The sequence below is a fragment of the Anopheles bellator genome, chromosome 1, assembly GCF_943735745.2.
Source record: "Anopheles bellator chromosome 1, idAnoBellAS_SP24_06.2, whole genome shotgun sequence".
NCBI lineage: Eukaryota > Metazoa > Arthropoda > Insecta > Diptera > Culicidae > Anopheles > Anopheles bellator.
In genome coordinates, this window is record NC_071285.1 from 5,940,947 (window position 1) to 5,959,102 (window position 18,156).

Below are 18,156 nucleotides of genomic sequence, written 5' to 3' on the forward strand. Positions count from 1 at the left end.
GCTTCTTAATAAATCGTTTTGATGATCATCCGACGAGGGACTAATGTTTGCGGGAATCTATTATCCTGCTGATTGCATCATTCGGCAGCCGTGTAGGTGAGGTAATCACATTACGGGAGGCCCGCACCTCACGCTAGCGATCCAGCCGTCCAGCGAAGGCGAAGCCCCATTTTTGGCAGAGAAATTGCCACCCATTTTTTGCATTTCCACCAAACTCGCCTTTGTTCGCGAACCCAGACTCGGTGTAATTCCGACGGTTTCCCAGAACCATCGGGCCGCATGCACTGCAACGCGATGTGCCGAACGCGCCGCCGAGCGTTCCAGTAAGCACGTGTGTCGCACCGAGGCCGGCCCTTCGGCGGGCGAGGTGTTTAATTTAACGTATTACCCGCCATAATTTACATCGATTCCATCTCCATCGTCATCGTCGACAGGCAGCCAGTCGCTTCTGCGACCGAAAGCTTCCGGGACGCTGCACGCAGCTGGAGCCCCTGAAAAGTCTCCGAACAACGTCTTGGCCATTAGACGAGGGGGCCAAAGGCGGGGCTGTTGAAGGTGTTGGCTTCAAAGGGGGGATGCGATATTTTCTCATCCGAGCCGTTGCTGGTGTCGCCTCATCAGAGAAATCGCAATAAAATAAACCAAGTTTAAGAACTGATAACAGATTGAAATGGAATCATCAAGAAGACGTAACATTGGGAAATGAATAGGAACATTGTTAATTTAAACATTTTTGCATCTTGACTTCCCGTATTCCCGGCGACACTCCTTACTCGACTTAATTGGAACTCGGAATTGATGCGCGATCGTCTCTCACCAGACCCGTTATTAGCTCTACAAGTACGCATGCATAATGACTTCTTGTCACTTCTTTACTTTAATATGTCCCTTGATCAGTGTTGTGATGTATGAACTACGCATTTATTGATATTTCTTAATATGCATCTGTTGCGGAAACGTACAACCAAATTTCTGACCAACCTAATGGCCAGCCTTTGTAATTTTTCTAATTTCGTTTTTCCTTTCGGCCCCGAGAGGACAATGAGTATCGATCACGATGTCACACACGGTCTTCCTCGAAGTCGAACATCCGACGACGAAGGAGTCAGGAGACTCCTGACAATAAATCAATTTTATTCACTGATCTCATCTGGGCAGATCAGTTTACTATACTATATATATATAGATATAGATTATATTTTACATATACAAAAACTAATGTTTGTGTGTCTGTTCGCCTGTACCTCTCCTAAACTACCGAACCAAACCACGTGAAACCGCGTATTGGAGTCGAATCCAATAAGCCTGAGTCGGAACATTATTTTGCAAAATATATATAAATATAAAATAATATATATAAATATTATTTTGCCCTGAGCTGGGTTAGCTGGTCCAAGCACTTTCAATCATCTTAACAGTTAATACCCTCTAGTGAAATTTTTAGACGAGTTTTCGCATTTTTACATTTAATTTTTCAAACTGTACGACAGTCCGAAACTGCACTTCCTTTCCGATCCGATCGCCTTGCAGTCCGCAGTCACATCGGCAATGGGATACAAGCGCTTCTTACCATAATCATAGTCGATTCTACATTCGGGCATCATTCTGTGTAGCCATTTGACATCAGCAGCAGTCACACATTCGTTCCTGAGGATCAATCTCTTCAGAAAAGGGAACTTTTCCGGCACTAGGTTAACCTCATCGCCCAGCATCTTCAATCGTTGAAGCAGTAGCGTTTGACGATCAGTGAAATGGGACGAATTTATTCGCTTGAACATTGCAATAGTAATCGTTGGTTGTTCCCCCTGATACTTACCATACTTTGGAACAATGTCAAGCATTGAACCTTGTTACGATGAATGGAACGAATTTTTAAATCGCTCGATAGTGAAAGTTCCTGCAAGTGCATCAATGCATCGAATCGGACAGAATCGGCTACGGCTACGGCTACTACAGAACCGTATTGCTGGTAAAGAAAAAAAAAACGAATTAGCGCATTTGTAGCAACGATGGTCTACAATCTACGTTAAAAATTACCCTCATCATTACATCTAAGCGTCGAAGCAAAGAAAACTTCTCGCAGATGAACTGTACTTCATCAAAAGATACGAAACCGTCGACTTTCAGACAGTTCAATCGTGGCACAACTTCAAACAGGTTCTCGAGCAATACTAGATGATTAGCGATGTTCAGTTCAACAGATTCTAGCGATGCCATAACTCCACGGAAAATTTTTCCATCTGCTTTTCCTTCCAATGAAAGGTGCTGTAAAAATAAAATATTGAGTAAAATATTCCTTTTCGCTTTCTATTTGCTTACCTTAAGCTTAGCTAGCTGCACCAATGGCTCCAAAAATCCTTCGTTCTGATCATTTAGACGAAGCTCTAGATGTGTTATCTCAGGACAGTGTTGGCTAATAGATGCAACCCATTCTACCGGAATGTTCATACAGGAGATGGACAGTCGGTGAAGGAAGGGGTGTCTTCGAAAAAAAGCACCACCTAGGCTTAAATACATCTCTGGGGCCGTATCCGGTATTGTTATTCCGTTCAAATCAAAGTCCTTTGCGAGTGGGAACGTTAGCTTGAGAAAGGGCTGCAAAAAATGTCCATTCAAACCATACAAAGTTACGTGCTTCAACTGTCCACTGAAGTATTTCCATGCTTCCAGTTCCAGATCTGTCCAGCAATGCATTTCAAGACACTGTAAATTTGGCATATTCGTACGGAAGAAACTAAATCGTTGTCGTCGGTTCAGGCTCTTTAGCTCCGGTAAAACACGGAAAGGTGCATTTTGTTTGCGGTATATTTGAGCAGAGAAATCAATCCTCAAATGTTGTAGTGCAGGAACTTCCCGCAGAATCGATCCTAATTGCTTCGAACTTTTAATATACTCAATGTCCAACATTCGGACCGGAAGCTTTCGAATGTGCAGTAACCGTACTAAGCTTTCAACCTGAGTATTGCCCGGAACATAAGGCCTTAGATTAACGTGGCGATACTTCCTTTTTGTGTTGAACAAAAATTTACGTTTGAAGTTATGAATCACCAACAACACACGGTCCATCCTTCGCCCCGAAAAAGTAAGTTCCGACCAACGCCGGCACACGAGGGACGCTATCTTCAGCTCGTACACATCGAGCTCATCAAAAATGCTGCATAACATCTAGCAAAAACAAACGCTTGTTAGTCAACTACATTTACTTGAAATTATGAATCACTTACTTCATCGGGCAACTCGTTCACGTTCATTTTCTTTTCACGAATAACTGCGTAAAATTGTTTACAACTGAATCAACCGAAGGCAAGGAGTGTATCAAAATCCGCGCTGTCAGAAAGAATGTCAAAAAGACAGGATTACTTGACCGCATTCCAGGGTTGTACTCCTAACCATGGAAACCATCGTAGCAGACGTCGTCTAGTAATTGAACCAAAACGAGTTATCCAATATTTGGTGAGAAAACTTTTTTGCATCTCCTCCTTTGTTTCGTGATGCAAGGGCTCAAAAATTATTAATTCTCATTTGATCTAAGTTCTGTCCCGATGAGTTATTCTCTCTTGCACCTGCGTTGCCGTGGATTGGTTAGGGTAAGTGTCCTTGTGCCACGTGTGCCACGTGAACTCACCGGACAGGCAACGGGGTACATTCGCTTGATTATGTTTGCCTCCACAAATCATACTTCAATTCCGCTTGAAACCATCGACACTCGACATCCTCGTCACACATGTTTATCTTCTTGCGCCTTCGCTTCGCCCAAAATGGCAACATCAAAAAATGGTTCAATTTAGTAAACGGATCCGAGCGGCCGACCGGACCGGAGTGAACGGAATTAGAAGGCTATTCATGTCAAAATTGAATTTTCACTGACCGGCCGTGCCGTGTGTGGCGCGTGTGATCGAGCTGACGGAGGTCCTGACGACCCCAGACCGGCGTCCAGTCCCAGTGGAAGCGGCCAGTGTACCATGCTCAATTGGGTTTGCAGTCGGCCACAGCCCGAACAGGGGACACCGGGTTTTTCATTGTACGGTTTAATTTAACGGTTGGATGGTTGTGGTTTGGAGATTGCGATACAATGCCCAACCCAGCCCGGCCCAGCCCGGCCCAGCCCGGCGTGTGTTTAGGTCAATTTTGGAAGGCGTTTTGGGCCACAATTTTCGACACACTGCTGAACGAATCCGCCTTCCGCCGCAGCCACCTTGCCGGGGTCTTCCGGGGTCACTGTCGGTCACCTTTCGGGTTTGACTCCGGCCCTTTCTGCCGGGCGCCAATGCTCATGCTCCTTTTTGTGTCCATTTGACTTATAATTGTATTTATTTTATTTACTATTCGAATGCCTCGAGTAGCGAATCGTGCAGCTTTTCTTCGCCTCATTTATTCGGCTACGTGGTGACCATTACGCACTTTACGCCCGCGGTAGATGTACCCGGCAGGCCACTAATTCCTCGGTTCGGTGTCATAAAATTTCAAATGACACCGCCATTAAAGTAGAACATCACGCCGTAATTGCACGCATGATACGGCCATTCCAGACACACTCGTAAAGCGTTCAGCTGAGCCGAAGCCGAAGGCTTTAACGGCCTATTCCGGACCGGGTCCAACTCCCCTGTTCAGTTTTACAAGGTAAACAAGCCGGCAGCCCGCACCGCCTAAATGAAGGATAGATTATGTGGCACAGAGTTCTGGGGATTATTAATCGGGGAGTGACTCGCAATCCCCGAGACTAGGCGATCCGTCGGAGAGCGGCAACATGTTTTATGTATGTTGCGCCCGGTGGGGTCAGAGAAAATAAAACCTGAAAAAGCACCGAGCACCGAGAAGGAGTGACGATAAACGAAAATATATGGCCTATCTCCTCACCATTTGCGGGGCATTAAATCGGGGCGGAACGACGGTGGACACGGTTGGGAGCCGGAGATCGTTCCGCTTTGGGCGTGTAAAGAAAGCTACAAAAAGTTTGCTGGCAATTTTCTCATAGATTGTTTTCCACGTTGGCCCTTGTTGGCCACGAATCGCGACCGCCAACGAACGAAGGACGAAAGACGAGGATTCATCGATGAGGATTCGCCGACGACTTTTATGGACAATTTGTGTTGAAAAGTCTCACATAAAAACAGTGTTAAATACAGTTTTCTGCTAGAAACTTCACTTAATTTAAAACGTTTTAAGGCTCCATTTTTGAATGTATTTATGGTTCAAGTGGAGCCCCACCAACCTACCAACTCTAGTTCCCGTTGGCTCGGCTTATCGTTAATCATATGTTTGGCATTCAACAGACCTGTCTGGGCCCCTCAAACACTTCGGCGACGAATCTTCCGGGCGCTTTCGATCGCAAGCTGGGAACACGTGGAAAGCCGTCGGTGTCCACCCAGACCGACACCTCCAGATGTTACGCGAGACGCGAGATTAACATCTTACGCGTGAGACGTTAGCTCAAAAGCCGCCCGAACAAGGGGCGCTGGAAAAGGTGGAGTCTTGTCGCAAGGATTTACCGGCAACCGGGCTCCGTCTGTGTGGTTCGCCACACGGTCTCGGGGTGGCCCAGTCAGTGATCGGGTTATTTACCTACCCGGGAGCCCCACAACAATGGCGGATGAAAGGTCTCTCTCTCTCTCTCTCTGGGGCCTCTTACATGGCGTTGATGGGATCAATGTTGATTCGCGTTTCGGCAATTACCACACAGCGCGCGGGGCTTCGATCCGCGTTCGCTGAGTTGGCGAATGGAAAGGATTAAATTGCTGAACGCAACGCGCCCATCGCCGGTTTATTGCCCCGGCCACGGTTGCATTACACGCACAATTACATCGGAACAGCGGAATACAAGCCACGGACCACGGACGGCGGCAGTTACACAACAAAATCACCGGCAATCGTGACGTGGCGTTGCGTTGTAGCGTTTTGTTTGCCCGTTCACCGGGGAGCATAACGTCATTTTATGCTTCCTTGCTCCGGAGCCGGGACCGGACGGGCTGGCGAGCCTCGTATCGAAAGGTGGGCCTCGCCACCGGAGTCTCTGCTCAGTCAAGGAGTGTAATTGGCTGAATGTGTCTGTGGCCAGGTTTAATGCTGCGTGAGGCTGGCACGAAGCTGGCAACACATAGCACCACATAACCGACCCCCGGATATGCTGCGGCCGAAAGCGACTCCGGCTCTCCAGATTTCCGTTTGTTTGAGGTTGGCCGAAGCCTTTGTTTTCCCTGCCCCCGATGATAAATTATGCACACGCAATTTCGAGTGGGATCATTTCTTCGGAAGAGCACCCTCCGGCATAGGGCTTCCAGGACGCGCCTCAGTATGTGCTAACGAACGTAATAAAATGCAAGCCACGGCCTGGGTACCGGCCGATTAGCCCAGCCAGGAGAGTGCAAACGACGGAAGCGGTAGTCGGTTTTATCGGCTGCAACACGTTCGCTGCCGATTCCGGATTAGAAACGAGCCGGTAATTGGCCCGGCATTGGAGGCCGATAAATCGAAGACCTGGGACTTGGGACACTCCAAAACGGCTACCGTTACAGACCGAGGCACACGAATTGTTGAATGAAAATGAAATTAAACTCAAGAATCCCATTGAAGAAAGAACCACCGACAGAACCGGAACTGTGCGGAGCCAACGGTGGGAAAAATAATTGACCGGGTGGCAGACACGACGGTACCGTTTGGCTTTGATCGGATCGGAAGCACTCGATAGACGAGGTCCTGCACTCGAGGGCCCACATAAATACCGAACACTGGCCATTCAATTATGCTACCTTTGGTTTCGTTTGGCTTTTTCATCGGCCAAGCGTCCGGATGCTCACCTCAGGTTGCTGGCCTCACCAAATCAGAAACATTTCATTAGCCGGGACAGTGCCGGGTTTTGCAACTTTATCCGCAAACTCGTAACAAATACTTATCGTAACTCGCGAGGGACAATACGGTAACGGAATGTAACAAGTTAAAATAGTGCATCCTTTCCGGTACCTGGCCATTGCAACGGCGACGCGTCACCAGATTTATTACGGTTCGTTTGTCTTTCGTCGTACAGATCATTTTTCAGAGCTCTGTGTTTCTGGTCCGACCCGGTCCGAGATGGGTTGCCTATTTTCCTATTCTCTGAATAATTGCCACCGCGCCGAAGGAAAATCTGTCATTTTCAATAACAAATCACCCACCGTCAATCATGGCACCCAATCGCGCGGGAATCGAATGGACAAAATATCGATACCAATCAATCCACCGACGGTGGCCTGGAGTCCGACAACGGACCGGAAGCCGAAAAACAAGGTACGGCATGGAATCCGGCTGTTCCGGTTGATGTGTGGCCATCCGGTGTTTGCTCCGACCAGCCCCATGAGATTGTTAATTTTGCAAAATAACCCATCGTGTTATCCTGGACCGCGGTTCCCAGCGTCAATCACGTGCCACCGCGCAGGACCTCGTTGGGAAGCATGGGGACATTGGCCCCTACGTGCGTGCGTGTCTCTGATTCCCATCATATATATTTGCATTTTGAGTGAATGTAGCTTTTTTTGTCCCCCTTTTTTCGAACGGGCTGCACCGAGCGATCCAATTTCCTTGCCCAGCGTATGGACAGGGCAAACATTGGCCAATGGTGAACCAATAGGAAGCCTCGGGCCAGATGGGTTTCGAACAGGGTTTGCTTTTTGTTTTAGGTTTTCGCAAAGTGTGAACCAAATTTAGGTTGTTTAATCAGCAGCCCCGGGCCAGGCCGTTTTGGGGTTTACCGAAGGTCCAAGGTCATAGGCAAAATGGTGTAGAGAGACTGAAGGGCTCTTGAAATGATTGTAGCCGTTCGCGAAGGAGATGTCCTCTGATTAATGCAATCGAATTTTGGAACAAAAAACTTGTACCGTGCCCAGTCCTGCTCCGTTCCAGTTCCAGGCCTCGTGCTAACCCGGGCGGAACAACCTCCACCAGCACGAGTCAAGCCACTCCATCGTCACCCTTTCACCGGGTACGCCGCAGTACATCAATCATCGGCCGCTGCAGCTACGATGATATGATTCCGGCCCCATCCCAACCAACCCAACCCCGGGGATTCGGGCCGTGAAAGTGAAAGTTGCTAGCGACAAACTATTTTGATCGAATTCTTTTACTTTGCGGCCAGTGATTGGCAAACGGGGCGCGGGCACCGGCAGGGGGATCTGGTGTCCTGGCTGGCGAAACTTTCTCAATCTGTAGTAACAGAAAAGGGACGAAAATAGGAAAGACGGTCCGTTGCATCACGGGAGTGGCCGGCAAACAAGGGTAATCATAAAGCATCAATTGGGGCGGTGAAACTTTGTCTGCAGTCTTTTGGACCTGCAGCCGATCGGGTTCGATTGGGCGAACTGACGGGACGATGTTCACCAAACAAAAAAAATGGGAATGGTCACCCAGTTCACATAGACGGGTAGGACACCATCAATCTGGCACCGTCGCCTGCCTGTCGCAGAGGATAAATCAACGTTGATCGGTTTAGCTGCCGGAGAGCTTTGGGTGGACTTTCGAGGAGTGCCTTTCACAGTTTCGGGCCCTCGGATATTACATTTCAATTGCCCAGACCCCCCCCCAAAATGGTGGAGCCAGCAATGGAACAAAGCATAAAATGAGCCAACGCAAGATACACTTTTGTTTATGTTTAAATCCGTATCGATTCCACTCAATTGAGCCGCCATTTATTTGGGTTCGTTTCGCGTTGTTTCTTTTTCCCTGGCTTTTGCTGTGGCTGCCGGGAATACAATTAAGCGATCAGTGGATTTTCGCGGCATTTCGCCACCGAGGGCCATTAAAGGTGGCTCAACACGCTCCCGCGATAAGCGGGGCAAGCAAAAACGCAGGACTCTAGTAGACAAGCCAGTTCCATACGGGTCCGGGAAAGTGGTGCAAAAGTGCAGAGCCCAGCACCGGCCCGGGGGTTTAAAAGCTTGTCAGTAAAAGTTTTTTCGCATTGGTCGCGTCTTTAATGTAAGCGAATAACGGTGCCGGATTGAATCCCCGCTGCCATCATCATTGGCTTCGACGGTTCCAATCTAATCGCTAAACGCTGACGAATGAATATTAATGCCCACCGAATTACCGAACGCATTGGATCATCCGCTAGCTGGCTGGCTGCCAACAATCAAATTAGATCGGCCATATTAAGCGCCCCAAACCCCAGAACCAAATCATAGGCCCGGTTCGTGGATGAAAAGCGAAGCAAAAAATAAGTTCCAAAGGGAAGGATGGAAATTTGGTTTCAATTTTTAAACACTCACTCGAACGCAGATTTGTGCCCCTCCGCCGGGGACGCAATCGATTTTCCCGGCAACCCTCCCCCGGGAAAGCCGATTGCGGGAGGTGTTTGAAATTCATGAGATTTACTGTAAATATTTCACGGAGCGGGAAAAATGTGTCGGCACACTGCCGGCTGCAGGGTCCCAAAGTGATCGAAAGTGGCCGAGGAAAAAATCTATGACGAAACCGGCCGCTAACTCAGACGCTCGGAACGTTCTCCGTGGGAACTTTACATAAATCGATACGAGCTTAGCTCGTTTGATGTGTTAGGCTTCAAAACTCCAAACCCTAACATTAATTACCGAGGCCACCGAGCATTACGATTCATCGATGGCAGAATGCGGACCCTACGCGTATCAATTGCACTCGAACGTCATTCAATAACATTCACGCGCTTATCACGTTGTTTTTCACGTTGTATTAATTTCAAAAGAAAAATAATAAACCACCGACGCTGGCCCGCCGTAAATTCGAAATTCCAGCCGCGAATATCGCACATCAAATATTTGCTCATCAGTTTCGGTCACTCCCGTCGCCCGTCGCCGACTTTAAACATTTAAACAGATGAAAGCGCGACCGGCACGAGGCTTCGAGGAACTCGCACCGAGGAATCTCGCTCGCCGGCGCCACGTGTCGCGGCCGGAATCTGCAATATGTTTTCCCGAACCCCGAACGAGGTTGATGAATGGTCAATGATGTGGATTCCAGTGCTCCGGGGCGGCCCGGCCGACGGGAATTTAAAATCAGTCAATAAAATCAAACCCTGCGTGTGCCGGATCCGGATTTTAATCAAAAGCCCCATTGTTTCTGCGCGACGAACCGCGGACCGTGCCGTGACCGACCGTCCGCACAGTCCCGCCCGGAGAGCCCGGGAAACGGAAAACATAAATCACATCCCGGGCTCATAAAATACCAACCGACCGGGGGAGCAGCGTGATAATGATGATGGGGACACACTCCACGACCGCATCAAATCGTTGGAAGATCCAGGGGATTCTACCTGCTGACCAGCAGACCAGCAGTCCGGTCCGGTGTCGTGCGACAATAATTGGCCTTTAATTGATTTGATTTGTGCTGCTGTTTGAACAATTGTGCAAATGAAAATTTCATTCCACAAACCGGCCGACGACGCTGCGCTCCCGGTGCGTAGCAGATGCCGGATTGATGCGATCTGCGATCTGCGGCTCCGTTCCGGAAGGGACGACCGAGATGGGTTGTTTGAGCACGTGTTTTCCCGGCCCCCCCCCCGTTTGTGGTCTTCCGGTGTGACAGATGTTTAAAAACGCGGTGCAAAAACTCGCGATTTTTGGTTTCCGTTTGGGCCGCGGTTCGGATGTTCTACCTGTTCTAATTAGCCTCGAGCGCTGCGGGGACCACCATTAGCACCGCCACCGGGCCGGGGGGGGGCGGCCATCAATCAAAGAGAGCATAATGTTTGCCGTCTGCCGGCAGCTCACTGTTTGGGCCACGGAAATGACGATGTCCGGTCCGGAAAACCGGATTCCGACCTAGGCTGGGGACTAGGCAAATATACATTGTCGTGGAGCTTAAAAACGCCCGGAACGCCCTATCCTATTCCGGGTCCTATTTATTTTGTGTCCCGCTGTAGGGTCCCACATAATTCATCCCAAAATGACCAGTTCCCGATCGGCCACCAAAGGGTGCCAGCTGCTGCGATCGGTTACGATCGTCCAGTCGGCCATTTATCGGTTCATCGGTACCACTGGAACCGCGGGCCAAAGCAATTTCCGCGGGCCCCTCCGCATTATCGGCAACAAATCGGATTAAAGGATTGCTCGTACCGGGGAGTCGAACGCACGGGAATACGCAGGGATGGAAAACAAAAACAATGCGCGCAAAATAATATCCATTTAAACGTAGCGTGGAACTCGCGACCGACGAAACGAACACAAACAGTGGCCGGCCCGGGCCGGGCTGACTGGCGCCACTGACCAAACACACGGGTCGGTTCAAATCGGCTTCCGTGGGCTTCGGTGGGGCAATTTCCATAAACCTTCCGAAGCGGTGAAATTCATAAATCGTCCCGTCCGTTTGACAACACTCCCGATAGGTAGAAAACGGGCCATCGATAGCACGCGAGAGTGCGTCCGGTTGGCCAACTGAAAAAGGCTCAACATTCGGTTTGGGAACAAGAATGGAATTTTTAGTACAATTTTAGTACAATTTTAGAACAACACTTGATCCACTTTAAGCTTCAATCAACAGCCAGCCCCGGGCTGTTTGGAGCTAAGATCGTTAAAACATTGTGAAAGCGAGCGAAGTGGTCAGTCCTTAATTATTTTTACAATTCCTGCTTCCATGTTGGTTTAATTGAAAACGGTATGACACTTAATTAACACTCGGGTGCCCCATCACTCGTCTAGTCCGAACGCTGCTGGTCTTCCACAGGACACGCGCTGTTCGGGAATTCTTCTGGGAACCGTTTCCGCTGTCGTGATAAATTCCTCATCGATCCTCCGAGCGCTGAAAGACAGCCGACGTCCGACGCACAGGCTAAGCTGCGTAAGACAGCGAACAGAAGCAGAAGGAGCGCAAAAAAAAAGCCGGAAAAATAAATCATCACGTCCATCAAAGTGTCACGTTCCGGCAAATAAAGATGCGATCTTCGTTGGCGCCAGCCAGTGTCTTGAGGCCGGGCTCAAGGGGCCGGGCAGGATGAGTTTAATTTTCCGCTCTAATTGATGGGGCCCGATAGTGGACAGAGAGAGAGAGAGAGAGAGCTGGAACAATCATCAACGAACACGGCACGGCTGCTAGGAACTCGGCTTGCGAGCCACACATGCGTGTGTTTTGGGAAAAGAAGATTAATTATTTCGGGGTTTGTTTGGTTGTTTTGGTACCTCACGGAGACCACCGTGAAATACGAGCTGACTAAGAGCATGTTTTGATAGTGGGAAAAAGGTTTCGAAAGTACTTCCTATTTCCCCCTACGGCACGGCCCCTTTGAACCGTTTGATTATCCGTCCCATTTCCTCGCTGAGTTTATTTTCCAACAATAAATCCTTAGGATTAAACACATTAAACGTATCGATTGGAACTATTCCGTGTTTCGGTAAGCCTCTTAAGTATCTCTCTTTTAAAACAGTACGGTACTGAACAAGAAGGATAAGGACACAACTTTGAATGCCCTTCCGTAAGCCAAAGCATGCCAAAGAAACTCCATAAGAAAGCTCCAGACCCTTTCGACCGCACTGCTCGCCGTGTCTCTAAGGAATAGTTCGTTTTCATATTTTATCTCCATTTCCCTACATGCCCCACTTGTTACACTCCTATGGCACCCGTACCCGAAAAAGCCACTCCATTTTATTTCTCTCGGCTCTGAGCTCTGGGCCAGAGTTTCTTGATGTTTGTCTTATCAAACGAACGCCGGCGAGATATTACCATCCGATCGGGTGGTTCATATTTCGCCCCCTTTCCCAACCGACCGCTTGCCACGTGTGCACCTCGGTCTGCGGCGCAATCTGCGAATCAAGAAACGTGCGGAAGTCCTGATCAGGCTCATCGAGTGCTGGTGGGGGCGCAACTGGCAAATTGCATCGTGCAACTCGTTAGTCAAACAGGGCGCGAGGGCAAGGCGAGACCCCGGACTACAAAGCGACGGAGAACAAGGCGAGCGAGCCCACTTTACATAAAACGCTTAACGAGGGTAACCATTTTACTGAGTGCTGCGCAGCGTGCGCCTAGCGTTCCGGTGAGACCGCTGCCCGACCGGCAAGGAATCTGTAGCCCGGGACCCCTAGGCAGAAAACACAAACAAATGTTTCCAACAAACGCACCATTTACACACCGGAGGCGACCGGCGGGGATACCTTCAATCGTTCGTTCCCTCGAGCCCTAACGAGCGGCGTTGTGTAACGATCATTTATCTTTCATCCACTTTGACACTGGCCCCCCCCACTTTCCCTATGGTGGTCAATCGGATGCCAGGAAAGAAGGGCTTCGAGTTAAGGTGTGCCACTTAAAGTTATCGGCAGCTTGAGTTACACAGGGTAACAGCCACAATCAATCGTTTAGTGGGGAAGCCACCGAGCCTTGTGGCATTTTAAACATTTCATTTAACTCTTCATTTCATTTCATAGAATCATAATCTTGCAGGCCCGGGCCAGCCAATGCATTATTCTTTAAATAATAGCTGTTGGATTCATTAAACAAAATAAATGAAACCACCGATGACTTCAACGATCATCAAGATGAGGATCATCTGTATGTGTCTTCAAATGTTTACGGCTTGGCTATGGACCGAAAGGAATCATTACAGAAAAAAACAGGACGCAAAAGGACGCACAGTTTCGTTGTTATTCCTTCGTCCGGCCCAAAGGGCACATGGATAAGTAAGTTGGTACCTAGCATCGCATTCCCGAAACCACAAACCGATTGTTTGTGACCCGAAACCGGCGTAGACTGGACACGTTCTACAGCGGAACACGATTCCGTAGCACGATAGCGATTGATTCAGCGGCAACGGACGTGCAACGGCGGAAACGGAAATTGACCCAAATGGAAGCAGGAAACTGAAGGCGGAAACCGTTGAAAGCTCACCGGGCTCGGAGCGGTGAGCGCCGAAAAGCGTTTCAACCTATCGCCCTATCGCCTGATTAGGCCCTGCTGCTTACAGCCGGCTACGGAGCGGCCAGACGGGGGGAACACACTGTGTAAATGGCCCATCGAGGAAGTGCAATGTAACTGTGTAACTGTGTGGTCATACTGGAACGATGTCTCGGGGTAGCGATAAAGATCCGAGGGCTCGCTGAGCTCGTTCTTCCGACTTCGGAGCGGGACTTTTAACGAGTTCCGGTCCGGTGTTATTTTAATCGGTCGACTGTCGGTGCGCTCCCGGGTGACCCGGGTGCTGGCAATGGGTGAGCTGCAACCGATTCGTCGTAAAAACGGTCTCATTCCAAACGATATCTTCAACGCGCACCATGCGCCTCCATCGGCAAAAGTAGCAAACCCTGATCCGTTTTTCTGTATGAAAAAAAAAATCACCACTGGCGATTGGCTGCGGGGAATCTAAACCGTTACCTCGATGACCATAAACTTGCCCCAAGCTTAGTCTGTTTTTGCGGAACTGCAGCGCCTTGCAGATACCTGTGTGCCCGGTAGAACCGAACCGAATGAAGACAGGCTCCTTCAAGATTGTTATTCTGATTGGTTCGCCTAGTTTATTGGCCGCTGCGAACGTTGCGAAAATACGTTGTGGCGGGATCTTCCGAACGGATCCGAAATACGGACAGCGTTGAGAAGCCGGGAGAATCCATTTACTTTCAAACCACAATTTATCTGACAGCTGGAAATGAGCGGCATCGGCGATTCTTTCCTTCATCTGGGCACGGTTCAGCCGCGAATGCAAGTAATTTCAACATCCGGGTCGGGTTGCGCTACTAAGAGCACAATTACTACTGCGTTCGTTTCGCTTAATCCGGTTCAAGTTTTATGCATTACTTTTGCGGGGAACGTCATGAGTCGATATCGACTATGGCACTCAGCTTGCCTAATTCAATCCATGTGGTTCAAGACACAGTACTTATACTTACTTGGCGTACCTCATGGCGTACGGACTCACTTTAGACGACGGTTTTTTTAATGGATTAGGATGCCGATTGAGTTTTCAACGTAATTTCGAAACAATCAAACCGCAAAGAGGATGGCGTACTGTTGACAACAAATGCCTAGCTTCCACTATGCTTCAGGAAAATCATTTCGGTACGTTCTGTCATCATCGTATTAAGAAAATTTCATTCTCCTGTAATACATGCGTTGACAAATTATTAGTAAAAGAAAGTAAAAAGCTATTGGTTTTTAAAGCAACCTGAATACAGCTTAAGATCGATTTATTCATCATTTTCTACGAATTCGTTTCTTTCTCGTATGAAACTCTTATAGTTCTTGTTTCAGCGAACTCAGTCACTTTGGCTTCCAAACGGTGTCCACGATGGCTCGTATTACATTCAGTGTGGCACCTGGAAAAGAGAAAGAATGAGTGGACATTAGGGTAATTAAACCAAATAATCAGCAACTAGTCTTTGAACACCAATAAGTTGTTCATTAAGTTCGTAGCATCGATGAGAAAAATACATTTTCAAGGTTTGCAGTACTCTTTATTATTCAGTATGGTCTTCCTGAACATCGATGTACTTGTTCCAAGGAGACTGCAATTTATAAATTCTCTTTTAGGAGATTTATGGACTCGTTTCGGAGTCGAAGAACCCGGTTCGCACCACTCTTTGGCCTCTTGTTTTGATTCAGGATCATGGTGATTGACCCAAATCTCATCCATAGTGATGATTGATAATGACGTCGATACTAAATGGCTTGTAAAAAAATTAGATGACCGATTGAAATGCAACTTCACATACGTTCATATGAAGAGTGTATCAACATAACAAAAAAAACGGGGCTCGTAGCAGCGGCATTTGTTATCGATGCTACAAACTTATCGAACAGCTTAGTATTCACAAAAAAATAATTACAAAATGGCTACTCTAAGTGCATTGTGAACCACGCTCTATGTTTGGTTCCCATTCAGCGCTGACCGTTTCAATCGGCACCACAATGTGCAACAGATAACCGATGTTGTTGCGGCAGCTTCAGTAGCTTCGTATCAGTTGCACAATGAAACCCGGGAACGATCAAATAAATGAGAGGTAGTAGTCATTCCGCCAGACAACGGAATCAGCTTATGGTCGGCTTTGGCCGAAGATAACGCTTCACAGAGCGTAATAATCCTTTGTTATCTGCAGCGGAACAACAGACTCAGCATACTTTACAATCGATTTTTTCACACTTTTTTTGCGACCATTGAATGTTGCACAAAAAGTGCATCCTTTTTCCGGAACGAATCTGCGCCCTGCCGAGAATTACTAATTTACCAATGGCACAGACCGCGCGCGGTGGTGGCAACAACATCAAAGGGGCTAGCAAGTATGTAATTTATTTTTAAAAAAATACTGTGGCTGCCCTTCCGCGGCTTCACAATTGATTGGCGGACACAAACAGTGGACAACAAAAGTTACGAAAGAGGACACTCACGTGTTGGCTCACGGCTATCAAATTTGAGCACGGGAGTGTTCGTTACTTAATATGTTCGCAAATTAAAACCTACGGACCGATAATTCAATTGGTCCATCGTTGAACCCTTCGACACTCCGGTAACATCATCAGATCACAGCGTTAGTGCTGTGTGTGCCGTTCCCTTTCTCGGACCAAACTCGGAAACCTCAAAGTGGATGTTCCCATTAGCAACACTGCGGGCCACTGAACACTGGCGATGCCCAAGGAGCAGCAGCAGCTGAAAGGTCTCTAAAGTCAGAGTCAGTAACTTTCACAGCATGGGATGGAGGGAGCTAAACCGATCGGTACGATCCAATTTGCCTAAACTTTCCCAAAGCCGTGCCGAGCCGAGAAAAGCACTTAGCAGTGGCAGCAGGACCAGGCCGCGACCCAGAAGACGAAGAAGAACATGCTGTGGGGATGCGGTTTTTCACTGCAAATTCTCAGTTCATTTGGTCCCGACCCGACCAAGGAATTTTTCTACCGTAACTTCGTCATTCGAACGAAAGGCTTCTGTGCTGCTGCTGCTGACCGATCGGATCGGCTCGAGAAGCTGCCACTAATTCAGTTGACCATACGGTAGCGCCACTTGTTGAAAGTTCTTTCACTCCGGATGGGTGTCTAAAAGCCACAACCCCAAGGGGCCAAGAACTGCAACGTCCCTTTCATTACATCCTTTTTACCTGGACGGTCGAGCATCACAATTTGTCCAACTAATCAATTATAGGACACAATAACAAATGCACAGCTGTCCGGATTACGGTCCTGCTGCAGGCCAAAAACCGTACAGGCCGCCCTAGGTCGGACACCAGAAACACTTCACTCACTCACGACGATGAAGTGGTTGCCCAAATAAATACCCAACCTAACCTCACTCTCTGGCCAACCTACCCGTCGGCACGGCTCTATCACGGTCGTGGTCCGTGGGATAAAGGGAAAAGTTTGTAGTCCAAGGTCCATCAAAGGGTCCACCAGTCGATCCGATCGAACCCCGGCTATGTATTGGCCCTGTATCGGCAGGGATCCAGTCGAGCTTCCTAAACAGAAGCCAGAACACCCGTCAAAGGGGACAAACTTTTTAATAGCCGATGACAGAGCCTTTGAGCATTTTCTGATGGCCATTAAACACCCGCCAGCCGAACCGAGTTCTGTTTTTCTGGAAAGTGACTCAAGTAAACCACAGCTCGCCTTTCAACTCGCTTCATCTCGATCCCATAGACACGGAGAGGCACACCGGCCATAAGGATACGTCCCATCGTTGTGTCATGACGGCAAAAATGAAAGTATGACGCATGGCGTCGTACGGTCCTTACAAACACCAATATTATTCGTTCTATCTCGCATTATTATCTTTTGCCCACACAAACACTCTAACGGATAATTATTCAAAGCGGCTTCCACTTTTCTTAGCGCTCCGAGCGTGTGTTTCCGGAATCGATTAGCCGGTGCGAATCGACTGCATGAATGCTAATAAGGTCAACAATCCGGGCCGATTAGCATAATCGATCTACTTCCGCCGGAAGAACCGGAACAACCGGTACTGCAGGCAAGGACGGATTGGAAGGCCTTCCGACAGGTATCGATCGAGGAGCTGCTAAGCTTCTCAGGCAAGGTAAATAAACATCCCGCATCCAGGAAGGTGATCCTTAAATCGGATCAGTCGGAAGTCTGGCATTACCATCGCCATGAGTGTCTTCGGTCGGTGTGTAACGTTGTTCATCATATTTCATTTTTGTCCTGTCCAATCCAGCGATTCCGGCTGGTTTGCTCCGATACCCAGAAAGGATCCAAACTGGTCATTAATAAACATTGGCCGCCACAAAAAGTTGACTC